Below are 23,704 nucleotides of genomic sequence, written 5' to 3'. Positions count from 1 at the left end.
AAGTTTAATATTCTCTATAAAATTCTTATAAAAAATTAAAAAAGACGACTTTGGGAACAGCAATTTCAAAATAAGCCTATACAATCTGTTTCAATCTAGAGCTGTGCAAGTTTGTTCCTTTAACTACTTGCAATGTTTTGCTATTCAAAAGGTACAGACATGTGCCTGGGTATCTTTTCATTCCTCAAGAGCAACTACAAAAATGCTTGGCCCAGTTCCATTTGGTCAAATTTCAACCTAAAAGATGCAACACATGGAGGCTATGTAATCCTAGACATATGACAATAGATTAAAATGCTATTTGAATGCGCTTTGGGTTACTGTTAAGATAGTTTTGAGATAATTTAAAAATAAAGAGCTGTGTGCTGCCAAGATGTGCAAAAATAGTTATTTGTACATTATTTAAGAAGATACAAAATGGAAATTCGAAGTGCACAGTTTTAGTAATGTCATGATAAACCTTTTGTATTATTCAACTTCTGCTTTTGATGTACAGAATATCTAGAAAAAAGGGAGAATGTGTTTGAGTGACCCACTTAACAGCAGTCCTATTGAAGTACTAACGAATAAATGAATTTTAAATAGCTACAATATTTGCAATTTGGGGCTCCTGCTGTGTAAAGCGTCTGAAGAATTAGGTTTTAAAAGAACAAAAATGCTGCTTATTTTGGTTCCCCAAAGGGTGTGTCTCTCTGTTTGTGTGTGTATATATATGTGTGTGTGTTTGTTTCTGAACTTTCTCCCTACCCAAGAGGAGTCTGTAAACCCACATACAGTGGTGCCCCGCAAGACGAATGCCTCGCAAGACGGAAAACCCGCTAGACGAAAGGGTTTTCCGTTTTGGAGGTGCTTCGCAAAACAACTTTCCTATGGGCTTGCTTCGCAAGACGAAAATGTCTTGCGAGTTCCTGCGGTTTTTTCCCGCTCCCCACGCCCTTTTTCTAAGGCACTAAGCTGCTAATAGCCTTTTAGCAGCTAATCCGCTAATCCCTTAAGCCGCTAAACCGCTAATAGCGCTAATCGGCTAATAGGGTTGCTTCGCAAGACGAAAAAACCACTAGACGAAGAGACTCGCGGAATGGATTCTTTTCGTCTTGCGAGGCACCACTGTACAGTGGTAGCTCAGGTTACATACGCTTCAGGTTACGTACGCTTCAGGTTACAGACTCTGCTAACCCAGAAATATTACCTCAGGTTAAGAACTTTGCTTCAGGATGAGAACAGAAATTGTGAGGGGCCACTAGGGTCGCATCGGAAGATGGCTGACAATAACATCTTTCCGACCCACACGAGGTAATTAGGAGGCTGTGATGGGAGTAAATAGCCTCCCTACCCCCCCAGGGTTTTTTGGGGGGGCTGCCCTTGCCTGCTGTGCCCTATACCACCCCCGAATTTGTGGGGATGGGGGCACTAGGCAGAATGCCCTCCTGTGGATCTCGGCGCTCCTGGACGCTGTCTCTGATTCGCGCCACTAGCTGCAAGAACTTCAAAAGAAACAATTAGGAGGAAGCGAATGCACATATTTCAAGGAAGGAGGGGGAGTAAAGACTGCTAATTGAAGAGATCTCTGATAAACAAGACGGGTCAGAGGAACAAGATAAATCATGAGAAGATACGCCAAGGCAAAGGGACTGGATGGGGGAGGGGGGGAAACTTTCCTTTTTTCCCCTCTAAGTGATTAACCAAAAATCCCCACCCCCCACAAGTCAGAAATGTCGTTTTAATGACTTAAGTTGTGGATTTATGACTGTGTGGAGATAAATTTTCTAACCAAAGCATGTTTTAAGAAGATCATGGAAAGTATAAGAGCTTTGGAATGACGCAGTTAAAAATACCGTCACCATGTTGGCAAGTTCTGTCGGAGGACTTAAGTCTGGGAGGGAAACAGAGCTGTTTTTATATTGTGGGTGAGACTCCTCAGAGGGACTTAAGAGCGACAATTTTGTGAGATTAATGATGGAAAGAGCGATGTTATTTATGAAAGCGATGATATATGGAAACCATCTCGATATGAGGATTGGACGAACGGAAAAATTCACACAGGATTATAATTGGTGTTTATCTGCTTAAGGAGATTATCAGAAGAGATCATAAAGAAAAAAATAAAAATATATACGAACAAGATGAGATGTGGAAACAGCAAGATAAGACTGGATAGAATTATGAACTTTATTTGGACTGATTTGGATATTAACGCAGTAGCAAGAAGATGATCGGAATCCCCCTTCGGAACTTGAAATATGGGTCCCCTCAACAAAAATTTAAAATTCGGCTTTGTAATTCAGAATTTATGTGATGTGATTTCATTTGATTTGATTGGTCGGTTAATAAAAATTATTTTAAAATTAAAAATTAAAAAAGAGAACAGAAATTGTGCCGCTGCCGCGCGGTGACAGCATGAGACCCCATTAGCTAAAGTGGTGCTTCAGGTTAAGAACAGTTTTGGGTTAAGAACGGACCTCCAGATCGAATTAAGTACATAACCAGAGGTACCACTGTAAAACTAAATGTGTGTTCCCGAACGTTCTAACAAGGGATTGAATATTAGGAAGGAAGGAATAGCAAGAGCAACCCATATACAGCTTCATATACAGATGGACAGAATCAGTCTCTTGAGTTTGTGGGAACGATCCTATAGACTTTGGAGGTGGAACGCAATTTCCACAGAACTGCCAAGGGACCTGTCAGATTCCAAGAGAATCTATAAAGAAGCTGTGTGTTCCACTAAAATAACCCCAAAGTGGAACGTTGAACAAGAGAGTGAGTGGAGTCCTTGAGTCAACTTAGAAGGTGAAGGCTTCACCTTAAAGGCTTAAAGTTTGAAGAACAGTAAGCTGTGGAAACCTTCAGTTGGCTACAGGACTCAACTTGTTTCTTGCGTATACAGTGGTACCTCGGGTTACATACACTTCAGGTTACATACACTTCAGGTTACAGACTCCGCTAACCCAGAAATAGTTCTTCAGGTTAAGAACTTTGCTTCAAGATGAGAACAGAAATCATGCTCAGGCGGCCCGGCAGCAGCAGGAGGCCCATTAGCTAAAGTGGTGCTTCAGGTTAAGAACAATTTCAGGTTAAGTACGGACCTCCGGAACGAATTAAGTACTTAACCCGAGGTACCACTGTACTCTGTTAAGTTATTGCTGAAGCCTATTTTCTATACTATTGTCCATAGCCGTCATGTATGTATAAAATGTAGCCTGGCTGAATCAGGACATTTTTGTTGTGCATTTGGGTCTCCACTGATTGCACAGAACCATTGTTGTGACACTGCCCTTTTGACCATCCACTGGAGCTGCAGCGCTCTCTTATATCCATACAGCCAATCCTTTCAGCCAGCAACTCAAGTCCAAAATATCAAAATGCACGCTTCATAGTCAAAAATGAGGAATTCCTATAATCAACTCATAATGTGTAAATCATAGAAAATGTTTCATAACTGCTGGATTACTCTGATCTTCAGATGTTTACAAAAAGGTGATATTTAGGTAACTGCACACAGGCACATCGTTCTTTTGATCTCTATATTGAGTTACTGCCACTATACAATGGGAAAACTCCATGAAAACAAACTAAGCAGTAGCACAGATGCAAGGTTAAGGTGAGCATCATTTGAAGAAAACAAGTCAGCAGCACAGAAATAGAAATCTTTACATTTGCATGTCTTGAATGCCCTTCAGTGAGCTGTTAATTAGAATACTCGGCAACATTCGATGTTGCATAAACACTACTCCATTTTGAGGGGAAAATAAGCACCTTTTTTTTTTTTTTGGTACAGAGGAATTCACAGAATGTATTTTTACAAAGGTGTAGGGAGGGAGAAGAAATGATAACTTTATTGTCTCTATTTGGGATGTAATCAAGTGAAAGGATGTATTTCTTGAGTGGCAGTTGGATAGAAATGATGTGATTCTAAAGTAACGAGGTCATATTACAAACGAGGTTATCCCAATTCTTCCAGATGGTTGGCATGTATTGCTTAGAAGACAGCACTCTCAAATTTATTTGAGACATTGCGTGTGAGGAGACCCTGCAATATTGCTATGACTTTTTGGGTCAACATTTAATTATGCCAGTAGCTTTCCAAACTCTTTCAGGAAACAAAGGGGTTTCTCAGGAGCATATGGGGCAGATATGTTTCTCTGAAAGGTGAATTTCCTTGGAATTCACATCTGCAGAGCTGTATCTATGACCAGTTCATGAATAACTACGATGAGATCCAATAGTAATGGCTATGCCCTAAATGAATTGAAAAGGGCATAAGAATATAGCTCAGTGGTAGATATACCAGCTGGAACCAGTCATAGCTACTCTTATCCCTTCACAAAGCTACATTTCCCAGAGTCTTCTGGAAAGCGGACTTGATTGTTAAACCACTCTGACAATTGTTACTCTGTGAGGGGAATAGGGATATCCTACCAACTCTCAGTTTATCTCTTGATAAACTACCACTTCCTAGGATCTTTTGGGAGAAGCCTTAACTGTTTAAAGTGGTATGGTGCTGCTTTAAATGAGTGCAGATGAAAAGCTACTTTTAAAACTGAAGGAAGATTTGAAGGCCAGTTTGTGATGACTGTGTAGAAGGCCTGAAGAAGAATTAACAAATCTCCCTGGGCTCTAGATCATGGCATTTGTTCCACTTACAAAGATACTGGAAAATGTAGGGACCCTGAAGTGAAGAACTGAAAACTCTGATCAAGACAAGGTTCAAGCTGCTAGCATGGGTGGCTGGGGGAACTGTCTTGTCTGCAGGGCTCTCCCTGCCAGATAACACAGTTGATGCAGTACTTCAGTCTCCCTGGCCTTAAGAAGGGAAAGATTACAGAATAAGTCAAAGGCCCCTTAACAAGCCAACCAAGCTTTACAAAGGAAACAGAACCTTCCACATTCCAGGTCTTGTCTGCCTACATCAAGTTTCCATTTCTACACAGAGAAAACATATCCTGTAGCTACCTTAGCATGGCCCTTTGGAGCTGTCCAAGGTACTGCTCCTTTTTGGTCTCTTGCTTCACTGGAATTTTGAGCAGAACATTGACAGTTTTCCCAGAAAACCTCAAGCTCTCACAAGAAACATCTCCCACAGTGTGTGTGTGTGTTCAGAAGTCTGCATTTTGGGTAAGCGCCTCCATAATCAACCTCTTATTCTCTCTCTCCCCCGCCCTTTCCGGTTTTTGGTGGAGGAAACTTTCAGAAAAAGACAGACTGTACACAGTACAAAACATGCCCTGATTTAAAATAATTTGCACATTTTCCTCTGATAATTAACATTTTATGAGAATTTCCCCCTCCCCTGGGTTTCTATTATTTTAAGTTCCGAATTCACTTACAGAATTTGCAAGACTGTTAGCACCTTCGAGCGCGATGGCATAGAGGCAGTACCATTGGTTTAGGTGAATAAATTTTCGATGTTTGCATGGTGACAACTGCTTCATACATTCTGCTTGCTTTGTGGGAACTAATTCAACGACAGTGTAACATTCTTAAAATATGAAGCATTCACAGAACTGGCACATATAAAAACTGCCATAGATGAATCCTTCTAATGCCTGCAGGAAATTAGATTAGAACAAATACATGCTGATATTAGTATGAGATTTATAAACAAATGTTGTTCTCCATCATTCACATCTTGCTCTTCAGAAAATGCTTACTGCTAAGTATATCAGCTCTTATGCTTGACACACCAAGCCTGCAGACATAATTAGAATCTATTACACAGAAAGAAATATTGTTTAAGAAGTACATAAAGTTGTGTGCATACAGAAAGTTATATCCCTCTAAAATTTTATTTTCTCATCCTTGAAACAGATGCATCAAAATGCCTTTCTATAACTACACCAAGCTATGGCATTTCATTATTTATTTATTTTTAGATACGATTTTATTGTGCATGAGGACAGTGGCCTTGAAGAACCAGGAGCCTGGATCTAAATTTGCAGCAAGGAAGTCATGGGATTTCCTGCAGATATATTGACTGACCTTCACATATTTCTCCATTCATTCTTATATCATTTTAATGTCATGGTGCTAAAAAGCAGTGTAATTTTCATTAGTTTCCTCCTCTAGCATTTAGACGACAATTATGTTCAGTCTTCAATGTTTTGGGTTTTCTTATTACGAAGTCTATTTATTGACCTTCCCAGCTGCTTGTCTCAAAAGAGATTTGCTTCCTTGCAGGGGATTATTAAATTCTTATTCTCTTTTATAGGTGCATTTATTTTATGCTGCCTTTACGGCCAGTTTGAAGTCAGTGAGCCATTAACAGAGGGCACAAAGTGCATTTCTTTCAGGATCAAGGACACAAGTTTCCTTAAACATTTACAAGGGCAAGCTACCGAAAGGGACAAAATGAATAGGAGATAAAAGGTCTTAACTCTTAAAGCAATGGGTGTCATGCCATTTGTTGAGCTGAAATGAAAGCATTCAGAGGCATGCGAATATCAGGTACTGGAAACAAACTATGGGGAAGAACTGTTGTCATGCCACTCTTCTTGACGGCATCTTGCTTGTCACTGTCAAAAAGAGGACCTGAAGGATCCTTCTTGAGAAGAGGTGAATGTTTGCTCATCTCCAAACAGCAGGTTCAACTGTGCTTTGAGTTGGAAAGCTACCCCCAGAAGCATCTTACCCAAGCAGGGGAAGTTAGCAATTCATAAATAGGAAAAATGAAAGAAAGAGACTTGCCACCTGCCATAAGCAGAGCTGAATCTAGCAGTCATATATACTCCCAACCAAGAACACTTCTGTGTTGTTTGGACTGAGTTCACATGATTCAGTTCATTAGTGACTCCAGGTACCTGTTTACAACATCCACAGCTTCATGTAAATTAGATGGAAAAGAGAAGTAGAGTTTATCAGTGTGGAGATGGTACATCAGTTAAAATCCCTAGGAAGACGCCATCTCTGGTTTCATGTAGATACTAAACAGGATTATGATAGAAGTCAATCTTGTGACACCCAAAATCTTGTGGGAGAATACCAGTAGGACTCCTATATGAATAGTCCTGTAGGCTGGAATGGAAGTGAAGTGCAGTGGCCCCAGCTTCTATCTCAATCTAGAAGCATAGCTGTCAACTTTTCACTTTTTTAAAGGGAAATTCCCTTATTCTGAATAGGATTCCTCGCAAGAAAAGGGAAAAGTTGACAGCTATGTCTAGAAGGTACTAGAATTGTGTTGAAAACTACCCAGAGAGATACAAAATCAACATAGACACATTCTCATTGTCATTCTTCCAATATAGGATGCCCACCCATGGTGGTCAAATATAGATAGCATATTTTCCGGAATATAGGTGGGGAAAAGCTAGCTTAGATAAGGAATGTTTGATGCTTGATGACTAGCATTCACTGAAGTACTAGCAAAAGCTAGCAAATTCAACAATAAGGAAGATGGTCTGGGTTCAAGAAGGACATATTAAGGAAATGACTTGTTGAATATGAGAAGCTGTCCAGCAACAAAGAAATCATATGATTTCTTTCATTATTTAAAAACCTACTTATCATACAAAGTTTTAACTCAACAATTTTGAATTGCAAGCAGAAAACTGGGCAGGAAACGGTAGAATAAATATTAGAAGTTGCAAGAGAGGCTGTTTTACTAACACTATTTTCTGAAGAGCAAATTAAAACTCAAATATCAGAGTTGACAGGTTCGTGCAAAAGCTGCTGAAACAAACTGTGACTGAAAAATTAACATGACTAGCCTTATTTTTTAAGCCCTCAAAAACGTGAGGTTGCCAAGGAAATATCCTTACTCCCAATAGCATTATAGGAATAGCTGTGGAAAAGGGGATGAGAAAAAAGAAATTAGGCACGTGATTCCCTGGAACTACAAAAACAGTTCTGAGATCAATGAGGCTTTACATTTCTCATATAGCAATCCCAAAATTAAATAGCCATATGTTTTGAATCTAAGGGGACTCTTCAAAAGCAGCAAATATGCAAGTCCTATGTATGAGTATGGGCAGCAAACTAAATCATGCCCCTTGATATCAAGTAACTGAACAGTGCAAAAGAATTTAAGATGAAAATTATTAAGCAATAATAAAAAAGATAGGAACTTTCAAACACACAAGGGGAGAATATTGAAGCAGGCCTTGATTATCAGTCACTTTAGGTAGATGACTAGGAAGATTTTCCCCAAAAGCTTGAAATATATTAATTCTACCACAGTGTCTAGCCATTTTAAAGGGCAGAAAAGTCTTGTTTTCAAAAACATTTACAAAGTAACAAAAAATAACAAAAGGTGTTTTTTTAAAAAAAAAACTTTTTTTTTAAAAAAAAGTTATCTTAGAAGCATTTAAGGGCAGAATTTTTATCATTTTATAACAAACTTTTCCAGGCTGCAGTGTATTTAATCCAATACATGAAACAAAACAATTAAAGCTTGTAGCAAATAATATTATGAATAAGCTTTTTCAAGGAGAAAGCAAAGCATGAGCTGGATAGCTCAGTTGGTTAGAGCTTGGTGCCGATAACACCAAGGTTGCTGGTTTGATCCCCGTATGGGACAACTGCATCTTCCTGCATTGCAGGGAGGTGGACCAGATTATCCTCAGGATCCCTTCCAACTCTATGATTCTATGATTCACATGTGGAAGCTTCTTTGTGAGGTTTGCTTTGTGTAAGAAGGGATGTTTACAATGTTTGGGCTAACATTAATCATACAGGTAAACACACACCACTGTTTCAATTTAAATTGTGTTCACTTCTAGGGAACACAAGAGCTAGCTGGATTAGGCGACTGGTCAATCTAGTCCAGCATCCTGTTCTCGCAGTGGCCAGCCAGATGTCTATGGGACGCCTACAAGCAAGGGATATGAACTAACAGTACTTTCCCTTCCTGGGGTTTCCAGCAATCGGTTTGTATAAGGTTTAAATTATGCTTTGCAAGAGAACACCCAACAGTATTTAACAGGGTGCCTGAAATTCTGGCTTCTAGGGGTGTCCAGGGGATTTTTCTTTGCTAAATTAGGACACCCAGCAGATGTTTCCCACCACCAAAGCTACAGTTCCCCACAAGAATGACACAACCTAGTACCACTGTGCAGTTTACCTACAAAGTAATTCAGCAAGATTCTACATAGTAACGATACATGAGCTTTGACCACAGGGACAACATCAGTTGTCTAGGATTTCTTCTATGGCCAGAATTGATACAAAAATGACTAAGAGCAAGGTGACCACAAGGCAGCATTGTCCTGTAATTACACATTCTTATAAATGTACCACTATGCAAGGAAATATAAAACCACAGGAGAAACATTTACTGAACACCAACTTTGCATTTCCTGTACTTCTGTCTCCAACATATAAATCTGTTTCATTTCCCAGCCCCAGATATTCTGCAGTGCAATGTCATCTCAAAGAAAGATTTCCCCTGGGGGGAACCGATTGTATACTCATGCTCTAAATGATAGCAGCAACAGAAACTGGCCTTGTTAAAGCAAGTGATTAGATCACACTTTTTAATACGAGGTGCCTAAATCATGGGCAAAACTTATACTGGTTTAACACCTTGGGCTAAGGGTGAAATCCTATGCACACTCACCTGAGAGCAAGTCTATTGAACTGTGAGTAGATATGTACAGAATTGCACTGTTAATTTCCTTTAAAGCTATATTAGGTTAGTAGCAATCATGCAGTACTGTGTGAACAGTACTTTTTTTCTCAATTAGTCACCGCCACTATTTAATTTTTTAAAAAAGCTTTGGATTAATCTAATCAATTTAAGCATGCAATCATCACCAGTACAACCCTATAAACCACTTACTTATAGCATTTCTTATTTCACTAACCTTCTCAAGCTGCTCTATTTCTGGTGGAAATGAAGTGTTTGTAGCTAAAAAAAAACAACAACCCCAAACAAAGCAACTTCTTGCAAAGCATAAATGGAAGCAAACTTTATAACACCGGTGCAACCTCCCCCTTAATAATAATAAAAACTCCTGATCTATTCTTCTATTCCACTCAAAATGTGTTACAATTCCATTCCTACAGATGCATACACAGTGACAAAAACAAATCCTTTGGAACAGGTAATGTCAAATTCTGAAAGGTTGGTAGAGTTAATTTTTTTTACAGTTCACAACACAACTGATCCTGGAAAGACCTTATAATGTCAACAGAAGGTCAGCATTTGAACATCTGTACTGAGTATGTGTGATCTGGGTGTTCAAGAACAGCAGTATTTTTAAGAGAGTTTGCCAATTAATGTCATCTGGTGTTCTGTACCAAAACTGCAAATTAGGCGGAAGCCCTGCAAATAGTAATGGAAACCTTATCGTGTGGTGTATTTATTAAGAAACACAAAAAGAGCAGCAAACATTGTTGTTTTGTCAGGCTATGCAAGCTTTTAATATCTCTAGTCATTCAGACTTTCAATTGAGATTTATTAACCTGTCAAAACAAAAAGCAATTTTAGAACATACACAATTGCAGTTCATTTTAGCACATTTATTGCTCTATAAACAGTACATCCAGTCTTGTCTTTTAAGGGGGCTAAACTCAGGTTTCTCTTCGTGAAACAAGCAATTTCTATAATAGGAAAGTTCTGAGGGGGATGGCAAACACAAAAGCAATGCAATCCACAAGGTACATATTAAAATAAATGGAATTATATTTTTCAGAATTTCTAATACAGCATCCACTCTGATTTTAGAGGCCTGCTTTCAGGGCATATTAACAACGTAATCCTAAACATACCTACTTGGAAGAGAAATCAATAGAACCAGGGAATCTGTGTCATATAACTTTCAGAGTATGGGGAAAAGGCAACTGATAACAATTCTTACATCACAGAAGCAACCCAAGTTCTTGCTTCTATGTAAGCATGCAGAGGATTGAGGCTAAAGTGTTATATTGAAATAGGTACCCACAGGCCATCCCTAGGTCATCATGCAGCAATTAAAGAACATCATACACAGTATTTTGAATACCGAAGTACAGGTATCCCTTGTCCTTCCAACACCTGCTCTGCTCCTAAAGCTATTATTATTATATGCCAAGGTTTTGTTCTGTACCGACACCAAAATCCTTTTTATTAGAATATAAAACTTTCATAGATGAATTTCTTCATCCTTGGAGTGACATTGAGCCTGCAGTGCTTTCCCAGTAATCGCTTTACGCAAAGCCAAAAAATCACATACTAGTCTCGCATGGTGAATCGAAGGATCAGTCATAGCGATTGCTTCTGTTTTTAACAACTGGGTGAAAGAGGAACTTTAGATCTTTTAAAAACTGTTTTGAGAAACAACACTTTCCTTGCTCAAAAACATTTATTGTTTAGAAAGAGGTGGTTTAAACCATTTCATGTCTCTCTTTTTCCTTGTGTGTATCTTAACAACTCTGCTAGGAAAGGAACAGCTTGATAGAATTTTAGAAAAAATTATCTAAAATACGCAACACAAATATGACCCAACATAACTAAAATCCACATATTTTTGCTTGTTTCAATAATCAACATTTTTTGGTTGCCACCCACCCAGCCCCCACATTCCCTGGCATGCATTGGATTGATCTTTATTACGGCCATTGGCCCGTTACACGACAGTTTCCCATACCAACATATTATACTTAAAACTCCAAATTTAAAATCGCCAAAGCTTACAAAAGACAAACAGTAACCAAAGCAAAACAAAAACAAAAACCACCATCATACAAAACAGGAACCACCACCATACATTGCAATAAATTTGTAACCTATACATCACCCTCTACTCATAAATTAATCAGGGGTATCAATGGTGATATCGCCCAAAACATAGATCATGATTTAAAACAATGGTGATATCACCTAAAACATAGGTCATGGTTTAAAGGGGTTGTCCGAATCACACAGGAGACCGTTTCTCTTCTTTAGGGATAGGACGCTGATCAGGAATCTGGCAACCATGAGTGATTTTAGGGGGTCATCATCAATTAGTAGATATCTCAGTTTGGCTTCAATTGTGTCATCGGCAATTCCCTTAAGATATTGAGCAAGAAACTTGCTCCTGGCCGGTAGGTGAAAAGCACAGTCAAAAATTATGTGATGCAACGATTCCGGTGCCCCACTGTTACAATCACATAAGAGCGATATCTGTCCATTGGAGAATCTATTTCTCAGCACGTTCGATGGGAAGGTGTTGAATCTTGCCTTTACAAAGGCATATCTATGAGCTGAGGAAGTTAAGGAATTCAAATAGTTTGGGAGCCTTAAGAGGGGTAATAAACCAAGATTTAGAGGTGAGCAGGTACCATTGCCCAAGATCATTTTCTGCTGCAAGTCCATCTCCTCTAGCTTACAGGTTACTGTTCTTTTAGCTGGGACTATGTCCTGCTCTAATAATTTGGATGGGGAGATTCCCATTGCCGTAATTTTCAGCTGTAAATTTTTTACCCATGGGCTCTGGAAATCATCTCTCCACATACATTGTATCAAGTACAAGTTTGGGAGATTGTGCCATAGAGATAACCAGTGACAGAGTATGTGCTTCCACAGAGCATTTTCCAGGGATACAATATTAAGTTCCATGCGTAACGCTGTATTACTTACACAGTTGGGTAGTTTCAATATCCCTCTTAAGAACTGATTTTGAATGACCTCCAGGTGAGATAGGTTGGCAAGGGTCCCCCAGATTGAGATGGCATAAGCTATTGTCGGGATCACCTTGGCCTTGAAGACTTTCAGCGCCGATGGGATATGAAGGGCCCCATCGGTGAAGAAGAATCGCAAGATCGCCAAGGAGATAGCTTTGGCTCTATTTGTAACATAGGCTACATGGGCCTTCCATCTGAGGTTATGTTGTAACCAAACTCCCAAATATTGGAATCTATAGACTTGTTCGATGACTCTCCCATCAATTCTCCAATTATGGAGTTTCCGGCTCTTTGAGAAAATCAGGATCTTAGATTTTCCATAATTAATTGTAAGGGAGTTTGCGCTACAGTATGATCCAAAAATTTTTAGGGCCCTCCTGAGACCTACTCTAGAAAAAGAAAGAATGACTGCGTCATCCGCATATAGTAACAAGGGGCAGCGATAAAGTGCTAGGCGGGGTGCATGAATCCTTTCTTGGGCCTCTATTAGGGGAGTCCTCATGTCACTTATGAACAAATTGAACAGGAGTGGAGCCAATATACAACCCTGTCGGACACCTCTGTTAATGGGAATTGAATTCGTGAGATCACCCTCCGGGGTGAATCTCACTCTGGCCGCTGAGTTCTCATGGAGTTTGATTATTAGCCAGAGAAGCCTTCTGTCAATGCCCCAGCGGATGAGTTTTTCCCAGAGGATGCTCCTGGGGATACTATCGAATGCTGCCTTTAGGTCAATGAATGCTACACAGAGTTGGCCACCCTTTGGGGTGGAGTATTTCCAGGCAAGATGCTGTAAAGTTAGAATGTGATTAATTGTTGACTGTTTTGGGCGGAATCCAGCTTGTTCGGGCCCAATTAATTTTTTCTCTTCGGCCCATTGGTTAAGTCTGTTCAACAGGAAGCGGGCATACAGTTTCCCCACTATTGAGAGCAGACTGATGTTTCTGTAATTCCCCGGGTCATCTGGTGAGCCCTTTTTGTGGATTGGAACGATAACAGCGTCCTTCCATACTTCCGGGATCATTCCAGAGTTGTTAACGGCATCGAAGATGGTCGCCAGAACTTTGGCCCACCAGTCCGCGTGGTATTTTATTGCTTCTGCCGGGATCAGGTCTGGCCCAGGCGCTTTCCCTGTTTTGAGTTTAACGATCAGGTCATGGATGTCTTCTGGATCGGTGGGGGGCCAGAGGGGAAGCTGATGTTGAAATTCATCTCTTGTGTTAGCAATACAGTCAGTTGTGGCAAAGTAATTTTTTAAGTAAGATTCCCAAACCGGGGCAGGAATAATAGTCAAAGGGTATCTTTTAGTTCTTTTATTTACCAGGAGCCAAAATTGTCTGGAGTTCCGTGATGATGAGGCTTCTATGATTGCTCGCCATTGATTCACTTGCCATTCCTGTCTGGCTCCCTTTTGAATTTGCTTGTAGGCCGATTTTGCTTGGAAATATTCTTTTGGCAAGACCGTTGCCCCGGAGGCTTTATACTCTTTGTAGATGTTACCGAGAAGTTGTCTAGCCTGTTTACAAGCACTATTGAACCACAATGCACCTATCTTCCTTTGTGTTCGATTTATTTTATGCGTCGGGACAGAGAAAAAAGACGTTAGATCTTCCGACAGATTCGAGAATAGTCTTAAAGTTTGGTCATAATCATAATAATCCTCGGTTAAGCCTGAATATGCTTGTTTTAGTCCTTGTTGGAAATATGCTGAGTATTTTGGGCCTGTAATTCGGACCACTTTACACTTTTGATTTGCAATACTGAGTTCATAATCAGATGTGTTGGGTGTCTGTTTCCATCTGGGGTCCAGTCTATAGTCATTGTGGCGACCAACGGTAGGTGGTCGCTCAGATGAATATTTTCAACTTTGAAATGGGAAACTCTGGGGAATATGTCATGAGATACTAATATATAATCCAGGACACTGTTTGCAGAGGAGCTTATGTGTGTAAACTCGCCCGGTACGTCAGGCAGGCAGTTCCCGTTTAGAATCACTAAGTTTAGACGTAGTACCAATTGGTAAAGAAGGGTTCCCGCTTCATTTACCCTTTTGTCTTTGGAAAGTCTTTGATTATGGAGGGAGAGGTCATTAATGAATTCTGGGGTTATCCACCATTTGGCTTTGATTAAAGACTCCCAGTTTGTTGCAATGCGAGCGTTGAAGTCCCCTGCTATAACATTGGGTATATTGGGGTATTTGGAGTGGCAAAAAGTGAGATGTTCCTCCAAGGTTCCCCATTTATTGTGTAAGTCTGCAATATTGCCTCCAGGAGGAAGATAAACATTTGTTATAACAAGTTCAAAGTTTTCCCCCGTAATCAGGGCTGTAATTGCAAAGGTGGAAGCATTTACAAGCGTGAGTTTTGCCTGTATTTTCAAGGAAATTGCTATAACTAATCCTCCTCTGGGCCGGCCTCCTTTAGTAGACGGGCATGCCGGTAATGATGTAACATCAAAACCATTAATGTCTACTCTCCCCTCTTCCCATGTTTCCTGCAAGAGAATTACTTGGTGTGAGTTTATTAGTTTTACAAAGTCCGGGTCAGATTTTTTCCCCTTCCAACCTGCTATATTCCAGCTTAAAAGGGAGAACGGGGGAGGATTTGACTGAGGTTTGGGTAGTCACAATAGGGAAGGGGGGAACGCTGGCCTTGGTGGGTTGTCAGATTTAAAGAAGTCAGTAATTTTCCTTTGACTAATAGTAGATGACTTCTCTCCTTTTGGCGCAGATGTACCTCTTGAGCTATTTGTAATTATGCTCTGCTCAGCCGGTCCTATAGGGGTAGTGTCCTGATTTGGTCTAGTCTCCTCTCTGAAATCCCTTGTTTTATCAGAGAGCTTATCACCTAGGGGAGCAGAGATTAAGTCGGTACAAGTTTTAACTATTCTTAGATTTCCCTTCCGTGGGTATGTCATCTTATTTATATGGCCCAAGGGGTCTTCTGTCCAGTCCATATCGATAGCGGTTTGAGCTTCTAAATCGTCAACTAGAGATTCTCCACCCGATAATGATGACTCCAGGTCAGGCATTGAGGAGTGTGTCGAAATTTTGTTTACATTTTGCTGTTCTTTAGTAGGTGTGACCATTCCGGCTGGTGCCGGAAGAGCTGGTTCCAGATTGACTAATAGGGGTGGCGAGACGATTGTCTGTATCGTTGCCTTGGATTTTATGGGCCTATTTTGGGGCTGTGGGCTAAATTTGAGAAGGTCCACTGAGCCTCCAATGGCACTGTTGGTTTGAATTTCTTTGTTTCCTATTTTGCTTTTGGCCTGAGACATCTTCTCTCTTAGTTTATCTAATTTATTTATTATTTTTTCTTTTTCTTGTGACTGTAGTTCGTCAAATGAATTCATAAGGGCGCTTTCATCATTAGATATTCTGGAATCACCCAAGTTCGTTCCTGGATGTGGACTGCAGGCAATCTCCTCCGTTCTCTGTGGGGAAAGCAACATCTCTTTGTCTGGCGATTTTGTAGAGCTTGTTCCTGGATCTAATGTCTCTCTCTCTTTTTCCACAAGTAGTGGTTTTACTATGCTGTCCGCAAAAACCCTTGTGGGTATGATTTTTGTTTTTATGAATTTCCATTTTTGTCTTATTATTAATAAGGGTAGTCTCAGCGAACGGAAGGCTAAAATAACTTTGTAAGGGCCATTTGATTGAGTTAGCGGGAGTAAGGCATGAAGATCAATATGAACTATGCTTATTCTCAAGATTTTACTTAGGGCAATTTTAGCTCCTTCCAAGCTTGACCAGTCCCAAATCTCAGACCTTATCGTTAGGCACACCTTCTTAGGTTGCAATGTTAGATTTTGCTTACACATGAGATCGTTTAGTTTGTATTTTCTCATCCCCTTTGCCCCAGAGTTTGGTGGGGCTATCACTGGAGGTCCCCTCTGGTAGTTATTTTTGAGGGCAATTTTGGCGTCCATATCCATCACTTTTTCCGTTAGCTTGGAAATTGAGCACGTCAGAAAGTCTATCTTTTTAAATATGCAGTCCAGTGTCCTAATGACTAGTTGTAAATGGGAGGACTCATTTCCCAGCTGGTTCTCCTTATCCTGGATCTTTTCCCCATCCACATCGGGCCCACCCTTGTTGGGAGTGCTCGTTAAGTTACAATTGTGTAAGGTGGTATTTTGGGACTTGGGAATGTTATTAGCTACATCCAAGTCACTTAGTGGAAGAAATCTATTGTATGTGGTAACTGCTGCTTGAAAATTTGGCTGATCTCTTCTTCCTTTAGCTTGTAGCTTGGGGCTAGGGAGAAGCAGTAATTCCTCTGCTTCTCTGAGGCGTTTCCTCTTGCCCATAGCCACAGTAGATATGAGCTAAATAATGTGAGTAATACAGGAAAGAAGAAGGGGACTTCCTACCACAGTCAATGATTTAGCTGTACAGCTGAGTATTTAACTACAGGGATTTCTCCGCAGTTCGTTGAAGAGTGCTTTGTGAATTTCCAGGCTTTGTTTTGTTTAATTTAAACTTCCGTCTCCTCTCTCTTCACCCCTCTCTGCCAAAAAGACTTCTTCACCTCTCAGAGTGTAATTCCAGCAACCCGAAGCCTCACAGCCTCACAGCTTTCCACTCTCGCTGTTAGGATGACGAAGTGCAGCTGGAGAAGACGTCTCAAGGGGGAGGCTGGGTCCTCAAGCCCGTCGGGTTCAACTGCCCGCCCAGGCCTATGATCTCCTCTGGTCCTCCCCTGACCTGGCTCCAAAACTTCGGCTTGGCTCTTTCCCTTCCCCGAGTATTAAAACTCCGCTCAGGCCCTGTCTCCAGGCTACAGCTACCGCAGAGGTGATCCAGTGCCCAGGAGTAATTTTAACCAACGCTTGCCTTCTAGTCTTCCTGCTCCGGCGGTCAAGATTGATGGCGTCGTTTATTATTCCTTATCTGCGAAGCGCTGACTCATCTGGCCGGTGGGGGAATTCAATGGGTGGGTTGCAGAATATCCACATAGGGCTGGAAGAGACTCCTGCCCGCTTCTCTCGGCGGCCTCCCACAAACCGTTGCTGGTTTGGTAGCCTCTTTGCTCTAAAAGCGAGGGAACCACCCTGGCATGCATATACTTGCTGATTGAGAGAGGTCTTTCATGCTCTGTGATACTTAGAGGGGTGTTTTTCGTATTCTGCTGGGCTTTGGGGCAGGTAGCAGCTGCACTTCTGTTAGCTCCAAAGCACAGCATGACATGGCAATTCAGGGAATCAACAGGCCAGGGCTAGGAATTGGTAGAGGCTTTCTATTTGCAAATAGAAGTCTTGCAAATATTCGTTGAGGCATTTAGCTCCTCCAAAAGGAGCTAAAGTATCAAATCAATCAAATCAATCATGGCCACAAAGTTATGTTCAATTATGCACAAAATCAACAACAGACTTCAACAGGAAAAGTCAGAAAATTAACCCTTCAAGTCACCAAAGTCAGAGCGAAACAGAATTTAATAGGCTGTGCACAGCTCCCTGCTGCAACAATCTGTCTCATGGCTCCAACAGAATGGGGTGGGTGGGTGTGGGTTAACCTGCCCTGGGTTGACCTGGGAACCAACCCCACCCTGGATCCTGTTCCTTGTATATCCTCCATCCCTCCCAACCAAGATCAGGGGTGCCTCCCTGCACAGAATCAACCCCCTGCTCAACAGCTGCAGAGGCAAATAACACTGGGCAACAATCTTTTACTTTTTGAATGTTGTCTAGATTTCTACTTTTGCACTGCTGAATCAGGAAATGGCATCCGTTTCTCTCCATCAGGTCAGGTTTACTGTAAACTGAATGGTGGGCATTGATAAAGGTAAGTACACGTAAATTGCATGTTGCTTCACCATTTTTCAAACTTTAGGGCTTGAACTTCTGTTTCTTGGAACTCCTGGAATGCTCAGCGGCAGGGAGGTCTCTCTTCAGAGTCCAACAGTAGTCAGCCATCATGACTGCGTCCCAGTGACCCTGATACCTGGTCTCCATCTCTTTCATGTCCTGATGGAATCTCTCCCCCTGCTCGTCACTCATTTCTCAGGAAACCGGTCCATATGTGAAAATAGGTAGTGCATCTTGACGCTCATGTTGCAGCCCAGGTTTCTGAAAGCAGTCAGCATGTTGTTGACAAGTTCTGCGTAGTTTCTGACCTTATTGTTGCCAAGAAAGTTCTTCACTACCAGAACAAATGCCTTCCACGCTTCCAGTTCCACTTCGTTCATTGAGTTTCCGAACTCTGGATCTCTGATGAGCTGACGGATCTGAGGACCGTCAAAGATGCCAGCTTTCAACTTCTCCATGGTCAATCCTGGAAAAGCCTGGCACAAGTAAGTGAAACAGTCACCATCCTTGTCCAGAGCCTTGGTGAACTGCTTGATTAAGCCGAGCTTGATGTGCAGCGGTGGGAAGAGTATTCTGTCTCTGTCCACCAGAGGGTCATTGATGACGTTCCTTTCTTTGCAAGGCACCAATTTTCTCCAGCACATACTTCACCGCTTCAAAGTTCTCCTTCAGTGTACTCGAGTGAGCCAGGGGTATAGAGGCAAACTGGTTGCCGTTGTGTAGCACAACACATTTCAGTGATCGCTTGCTGCTGTCAATGAACAGTCTCCAATCTTTGGGTTCATACTGTGGCACTCCAAGCTTGAGCAGAAGCTGCGCAATATCTGCACAGTACACCAAGTCCTTCTCTTCCGAGAAAAAACAGAGGTACTCTTGATGCCTGTTGCGGAAGAAGCTGATACGAGCACTGTCAGAGAGGAGGTTTTTTTCCTTCAATCTGGATCCCAACAGTTCGGCAGAGTCCTTTGACAAGCTGAGGTCGTGAACTAGATCATTCAACTCCTTTTGGGAAAATGGATGTGGAGCATCATCTTCAAGAACCACTTCTTCTTCTTCATGTCCTTCAACACTGGAGGCATCTTCGTCACTAATGTCAGGAAGTTCTCCGAAGATAGGCACTGGAATTTCATCACAATGAGCTACAGGACAACATGCTGATTGAAGATCAGGATACTTGAGGCTGCTCCGGTTCTTTCTGTTGATCCCAGCTGCACCAATTTATGGAAGATTTCGAGGTTTTATGACTTCAAACTGATCCCTTTTTGACATAATCACCCAGAACTATCAGACCTGAATACTTCTTGTCATTAAAATAATCATTTCCAATCAAAACAATTATTCGACATGGCATTTTACCCCCCCCCAACTTCTTCTAAAATGCTCCACACAAGCGTACATGTGAACAAAAACGTAAAAAAATAACGTGGCCATAGTTCAAAAACTTGACCTGATTGAGCAAAACCAATGTGATTTTTGGATTCAGCGCATCAGATTCGTCCTAAATCAACTGAAAAAACACAGACAACAAATTTGTTGTTGACCAGTGTAATCTGTAAATTTTCAGAAGAATGGGAGCAAGGACTAGACTTAGTTGTGACTCTTGGTGCCAGTTGAGGAGAAGCCCAAAGCTAATATGACTCAAGGGGATATAGAGACATGTGATACAGAGGCAGGAGACTTGATTATCTAGCACAGGCTTCCTCAACCTCTGCCCTCCAGAAGTTTTTGGCCTACAACTCCCATGATCCCTAGCTACCAGGAGCAGTGGTCAGGGATGATGGGAATTGTAGTCTCAAAACATCTGGAGGACCGAGGTTGGGGAAGCATGATCTAGCATTTGCCAAACAAGCAGCAGAACTAGAAAAAAGAAAAAAGCACAGAACAGACAAGATGAAGTTGATACCTTAACATCCCTTCCCCAAAGTTCTATGGTGCGAAAGTTCAAGATATGGTCCCTTCAATTAGATGCTAGGTCACTAAAAAGCATTCCCTCCCCTCACTCTTGTGTTTTCCTTATAAAGTAAGATTGAAAAAAATGTTTCGGTTTTTCAGACTCAAGATACACAGCATTTTTAAAACATACACATCTCTGCAGCACTTTGTCTCAAGATCCCACTTCAGCTCAGATAAGCCCCAAATCTTTCCTAAGTGGCCCTGCTTCAGTTCTTGATTCCGGATTTGTACAAATATTTTGCATATACAACTATACAGACCCAGATATTTATGTATACATCTATATACAAACACAAAAACTGAATAATGGATAACAATGCAAGCAGAATAAAGTAGGGTTTAGGCTTAGTGAAGGGGGCTCCAATCCTAATCCTAGTTACTTGGATTAAACCCCATTGAATTCAATAGGATTTAGGTCTGCATAAAGGTAAAGGGGAGACATGGTTAAAATTGTGCTGTTATTTATTTTTTTATATTTAGAACTATCTAACACAAAAGAATTGTTCGGGTGGGAAAACCAACGTCTCTACACTGTCAGCAAAACTAAATAAAGTTTAATATACTTTAAAATCCATGATATTTATTCCCTGTTTTAACCCTCGCCAAACAAGCAGGTTTCTCTATCTTGGATTTTGGTGGCCCCAGAATAGGAGAAGGTTCCATAACTGGGGACCAGCCACCCAAAACACATTTATTATGGCCTTTCTGCTTGAATCTGCTTCACAGGTAATAGTATTAAGGTGAAGGGTTTGATGGATCAGATATTATTATACAAATGGGAACAAGGAAAATCTCTGGGCTCTTCAGTGATTATTATTACAACTATTCAAATTATTGTTATTATTATTCAAATCCCGTTATGAAAAGTTTCTGCCTTTTCCCATATATACAGTACATAGTAAAGAGAATTTCCCAGGTTTCATAAAACTGAAGCCTAGGACGCATTTGGCCGTCAAACAGTACTTTATAAATTAGAAATTTACAATCAGCTTATAATTGCACTATATTCATGGCTGCTGTCTACTGAACTAATATAAGATAAGATACTTTGCCCTCTTTACGCAATAAATAGTTTGTTAGTGTTAATAAACTATACCGTGTATGCGGCTTTGTTGCCAACTGAGAGACAGTAATATAGAACAATAATAATAAATATAGCCCTGGCACCTCATAAACTGCAGACAAGTAAGAGAGAAACATGGAAACCCAAATATCAGGATACTTTTAAAAGCAAATTTTTGCAATATGAAATTGTGTTGTTGTTTTTTTAAAAAAAAGGTCTTAAAATAAAGGCTACGGCAACAAAACAAAATGCATTTGGCCTTTCTGAGTTTTCTGCAGACCCCTCTGGAATAATAAATTAAGAGAACAATAAAAATAACGCTTACAGAGCAATTCCTTGTTTTAGTCGGCCTTTGTTCTAAACCTGTGGAGATGCGCAGTTATGACAAGCACTGGGGCAATTAAAAAAGCATCTCCAACTATAGAGGTAAGATCAATACACTGAATCTTTTTAAGAAGAGGATTAATTCATTGCTTGCCACAACCCAGAGCACCTCTTAAAACATTTTATGAGAGAATTCCTGTAAATTAAACCTAACTATTCAATGATTGTTCTGTTGGCAATGCCAGAAGTGCTAAGGGCCTTGGAAAGAGGAAAAACACAACTCAGTGAGTAGTTTATCATGAAACAAAGTTCTTTTTTCTCTTTTTTTGCTTTCCCCACCCTCCCTCCACAGCTTCCTATGGATAATATGCGATAATACATGTAATGAGCTCCCTAAAACAATTAGTAGTATATCTCCAGCGACCTGCTAATCGGAATATAATGTTTTTTTACCAAACAACGCATGCTTTCACACCCACATCACATAGAGGGGGAAGAGGGTTACAAAATGTAATTTAGTATTCTGCCTCATATTTCATGAAGTCCCTTACCAGCTGCTTGATATATTATCAAGATGAGCGCTAGCACATTCTGCCCCCTTGACAGGGGCACCCCAAAGAATATAAGCAAATTGTAACTCTTTCCTTACATCACCACTAGTACCTAAGAGAATGGCAATGTTGACCATATTTTTGCTATAACAATGGCTGACGTGTTGTGGATATATAACAGAACCTAGGCCAATGGTTTAATTGCTTTCAATACAGGCAATATCTCATCCCACCACTCAAATAAATAAAAAGCAGGCCAGCTGGAGGTAAGGAATTTTGTAGCTGAAAGTCTTATAATCGAAATAAATTGCAAATGCCTCCAGAGTCAGTTTAGATCAGGGTGGTCCAACACATGGCCCTTGAGACCTTTTTTGGTGGCCCTTGGCAACATTTGATGGCCTCACGTTGTCTTCCCAAGCTGGGTAAGCGAGCTGCTGGGCTATGGGAATGAGTCGTGAGTAGTAACAATGATGATGAATGCAAGCTTTAAAACACAAGTCAATGCCAGGTACAAAGATAACCTACAAAGCTTTGAATAACTCTTCTGTTGGGCATTTAGTTGTGGAATGAGGCGTTGCATTGGAAAAGGGAAATAGTCTCAAACTGGGGAGAGAAACTTTGCACTGACAGCTCAAAACTGGTAGGGTTTTTTCCTCCAAGGGGAAAAGACATGGGGCTTTCATATCAATTCCCTATAGGAGGAAAAAACCGCTTGAGGTGGGAAATTTTAAGTTGAAAAAGGACACAAAATGTTTCAAAAGCCATTTTCTTCAGCTCATACACAGCATACCCCAGGTTGCTTTGGGCTGGAGTAGAGTATCCAGAACTCTGATATTCATGTGGTTTAAGCCCAAGTGCCTCAATTCTTATCTTTAAAATGGGAATGAATACAACCAATTGTACAGTTTTATGCTGAATACGAATAAGGTAAAAATAGTGAAGGAGCATATGAAAATGCAGATTTCTGCTCTGCTACCAGGTTAGACAACTGCTTCTTCCTTGCAGTGCCCTGCAAGGTTCACGATTTGCCAGTTTCTGCTAATTCTTAGTACTCAATAGTGACAAGCTCTTGTGAAACTGAGGCAGTGAAAAATACTGGAGGAAAACATTCCATATTACAAACCAAGCCTTGCACTTGATTTAAAATTTAAAGTGGGAAATGTATTTGTAAGGAAGTTTTAATGGATACAACTTACGGGAGTTGCATTAGGGCAGCACAAGTTACCCCATTATACACAGCTTGCAAACCATGCATCCAGGGGCATATAAATAAAAAGGTTTGGAATGGAGAACATGCCTTTATTTAGTGCCAACTTGCACTCAAAAGTTCAGTTCAGCTCTCTGGTCTAATGCAGAGTTTCCTAAACTTGGGTCTCCAGCTGTTCTCATCATCCCTAACCACTGGTTCTGCTAGCTAGGGATGGTG

The 23,704-nt window shown here is 40.7% G+C and overlaps 1 protein-coding gene across 1 annotated transcript in view; it reads right to left on the bottom strand.

Annotated features, from left to right (window-relative positions):
- Positions 1-23,704, bottom strand: part of PUDP (pseudouridine 5'-phosphatase) — a 68,203-nt gene that overhangs the window by 12,894 nt on the left and 31,605 nt on the right. The gene's annotated exons all lie outside the window — the stretch shown is intronic.

This window comes from Podarcis tiliguerta (genome assembly GCF_965153285.1).
Source record: "Podarcis tiliguerta genome assembly, chromosome: 4".
In the NCBI taxonomy this organism is placed as follows: Eukaryota; Metazoa; Chordata; class Lepidosauria; order Squamata; family Lacertidae; genus Podarcis; species Podarcis tiliguerta.
Note: the sequence above shows the minus strand (reverse complement) of the source record. Positions and strands in the feature narration are given on the sequence as shown.